This window comes from Lucilia cuprina, chromosome 5 (assembly GCF_022045245.1).
Source record: "Lucilia cuprina isolate Lc7/37 chromosome 5, ASM2204524v1, whole genome shotgun sequence".
Taxonomy (NCBI): domain Eukaryota; kingdom Metazoa; phylum Arthropoda; class Insecta; order Diptera; family Calliphoridae; genus Lucilia; species Lucilia cuprina.
In genome coordinates this window covers 49881748-49885547 of record NC_060953.1, presented here as the reverse complement: position 1 = coordinate 49885547, position 3800 = coordinate 49881748, and the positions used below count along the sequence as shown (strand labels likewise).

Sequence of the window (3800 nt, the reverse complement as noted above, 5' to 3'; positions counted from 1 at the left end):
AATTTTCTCTTTTTTAATTTAAATCAAATTCAAAAGTGTTTTGTAAATAAATAAATATTTTAAAAATAATTGTTTATAGTATGTGTAATAATTTCCTATAACCAATACTATACAAGTCAATTTATTTTTTTCATAAAAATATATATATTAGTATAAATATTAAATAAAGTGTTTTCCATTTAATAAAAAAAAGAAAAAAAGTAATTTCTCAACTAAATAGAGCAATAAATAAAATAAATTAAAAAATAGTATGAAAATATTACAAAAAAGTGAAAATAAAGTTGATTTTTAATTATTTAGAAAAATATAAATTTTGATTGAAGTGTGTTAAATATATAAATTAAATAAATAAAAATAAAGTTGATATATGAAAAAAATTAAATATATAAAATTATTAAAATAAACAGTTTTTTTTAAAGTGTCTTTGTATTTAGTTAAAATTTTTACATGCAGCAGCAATATTTTCAATTGGAACTAAAATAAATAAATGGAAAAAGGTAAATATTTGTTTAAAATTATTATATTTAATAAAATATAATCATTAGTTATTTATAAATTACAAAAAATTATTAAATATTTTCAAAATGTTGAAGGTAATTAGAAAAAAAATGTTAGTGATAACTGCTTTAGATTAACTAAAACCAAAACTATATTTCTATAAATTTTAATTAATAATAATAAATTTTCGAGAATATTCCAAGATATTGTATGTTTTATCACAGAAAGTTGCATACTTTTAGGCGAATTTATTAAATAAAACTAAAAATAATAACAAAAACTACATTTCTATTAATTTTAATTCGTAATAACGAATTTTTGAGAATCTTTCAGCAATTTTTATGTTTCACCACAAAATGTTGCATATTTTTATGTAAATTCATTAAATAAAACAAAAAATTGTAACAAAAATTACATTTCTAAAGATTTTAAATCATAATAATGAGTTATCAGGAATATTTCAAGAATAATCATTAAAAGTATGCAATTAGGTGAATTTGTAAAATAAAACATAAAACTCTAACCAAAAACTACATTTCTGTAAATTTTATTTCATAATAATGAATTATCGAGAATATTCCAAGAATTTTTTGTTTCACCACAAAATGTTGCATATTTTTATGTGAATTCATTAAATGAAACTAATAATTCTAACAGAAACTACATTTTTATAAGTTTTGATTCATTATAATGAGAATCTTCCAAGAATTTTTATGTTTTATCACAAAACGGTTGCATACTTTCAGGTAAATTCATTTAATAATATATTATGGAAATTACATTTCCATAATTTTTAATTCGTAATAATGAATTTTTAAGTAACTTCCAAGAATATTTACAAAAAGTTTCAGACTTTTAGTTGAATTGGTTAAATCAAACTAAAAATTCTAACAAAAACTACATTTCTATAAATTTTAATTCATAATAATGATTTTTTGAGATTCTTGTAAGCGCTTGTGGTATGCACATGCCATTACAGTGTTAAAATAATGACTTAAAATGTAATTAAATTTTTCGCTAGAAACCTATTTCTGAATTAATTTTGCTACGAATTTTTGTTATGGAACTGACTACGACGAGAATTAAATCGAACACACACTAAATCGTTCCTAAATCTTCTAGATTATTCAGATCCTGAAAAAAAACTTACTTTTGATTCAGAAGTTGAATTGAAAACTTTTTACAAATTTAATAAAAGACCTCGTGTTAGCAAGATTCTAGGATTTTAGAAATAGAAGCCACGTAATCGTTACAACAACTCGCAGCACTATAGTTGGGATGAATATTGTGCTGATGTTTGTAATAAAGAAAAGAACTGGTCCTACTTTAAAGAGTACCAATAGTTTCATAAACATTTTTTTGAACCGATCAAGCTTTGTCTGTCCGTCTGGTTATCCATGTTTTCCTTTTGCTCACTCAACTTACGTTTGATTGGAAAGTTGAATTGAAAATTGTTTTTCACCAATTTCATAAATTTCTTAATAACAGAGGATTTTGATGTTTATAATAACCAAAATTATTGGTCTTACATCCACCATAAGGTACACCAATTGGTTTAGAATCATACGATTAAGCCATGTCCGTCCGTCGTTCTTACGCAATTTTTAAATTAATATGAGAAAATTGGTCCTTATTTCAACAAGCTCTTATAAAACTGTATATCCGATTAAGGTTAAAATTTCTAGTATCACTCCAAAAATCCGTACAAAATCCTTTTATGTACATTTTTTAATGCTGCAGATTTTCATAATAATTCGGCCACTTTTTACCCTACAAAGCCGCTCTTCTAAATGTTCTCTTCTCTTTTGCGTTTCTGCTTACTTTCCACCTTACAGTTCAGCACATCATTCTTTCATTACTTGTGGTCATCATTATACCCCTCTTCTTAATGACAACTATGTTCTTTTCTCCTTTGCGTTAGTGATTACTTTCCACCTTGCAGTTCAGCACATTATTCTTACCTTACCTGTGGCCATTAATAAGCACTTTATGTTTCCACTCTATAATCAGTGCCAACTTATTAGTACTTGTCTAAATTATTAATTGTTGTTTTTGTTGTTGTATCAAACCATTCCTCTCCACTTATATAAAGTGCCTCTCGCTCTCTAGAATAACAACAAATAAAACAACTAAAAAATGCCATTTCACTTAAAATGCCACTTGCAATTTGTACCAAAAATATTTATGTACATTTTGTGTGACAACATATAAACAATTTTGAAAATTTCATATTTAAATATAAAAAAAACAACAACATTGTTTTTGCAAATATTTAATCAACTTTATTTATATGCAAACAAAAAATACAAAACAGATTCCCCGGGCTATTAAAACCACAAAACCAAAAACAAAAAAAAAAAAAAAAAAACATTTTATATAAAGTTAGTAAAATGTTTATTTAATTATATATTGTAAAATATCAACCTATGGAAATATGGTGAAATGTTATTGTAGCATAACTAAAAAGTTTTTTTTTTATTTTAACTAAAGTTAAAGTGGTGAAGAAAGTTAAGTGAAATTAATATGACAGTTGTGAATTTATAAACGAAAACGAATTTATGTTAGTTGTATAATAACAATGTTTAATTATAGATATATATTAAACAAAAATCATATAAATTGTCATAGTTCACACTTCAGTGCTAATTACTATTTGTCAATTTATTTTTAAATAAGGATTGCGTTTTTCAAATAAAAATAATATTTAGTTTTTATAAAATTCCACATAGACAAATCAACTGTAGAACAGTTAGTTGGGCTTGTTGGGCAAATAAATAACATGTCAGGATATAATTAGATATAATGAAATAAAAAAAATTTATATTTATTATATGTTTATAAATGTGCAAAAGTAATTTTAATTAATAAATTTATTAGCTCACTTATTATAAATTTTTTAAATTGTTTTTTTTCCTACATGAAAACATTTTAAAATGCTCTTTGAATTGGCATATTTATTGAGGAAAATATATGGTTTTTAGTGTATTTTTTTCAATTGAGCTTAGTATTTATGAATGTCATATAAAAACCTAAACATTTTAATTATTAAGTATTTTTGTTTGTTTATTTATTTATTTTTTTTGAATTAAAAACATATTAATTATTATTACAATTAACAATAAAATATGTAATTTTTGCATATTTAATGTTGAAAGAATCAAACTGCAATTATTCTAGGAATTATTAAAAAAAATATTAATATTAAACACAAATTTTTTAATTTGCCCATTAGGGTTATTTAGTTATGTTATCTCTTATCTATCTTCTATTTATCTTTTTTATATCATATTTTCTATATATAT

General features: G+C 22.6%; 1 protein-coding gene across 11 annotated transcripts in view; it reads left to right on the top strand.

Moving 5' to 3' along the window:
• The first annotated feature begins 445 nt into the window (after positions 1-445).
• Positions 446-3800, top strand: part of LOC111678401 (collagen alpha-1(XVIII) chain) — a 331879-nt gene continuing 328524 nt past the window's right edge. For 3 of the 11 annotated variants that reach the window (XM_046953012.1, XM_046953011.1, XM_046953013.1), the window contains exon 1: positions 446-497. The gene's annotated coding sequence lies outside the window, so the exon portion shown is untranslated. The remainder of the gene's footprint in view (positions 498-3800) is intronic. The other 8 variants (XM_046953015.1, XM_046953021.1, XM_046953016.1 and 5 more) reach the window with 5 other exon arrangements.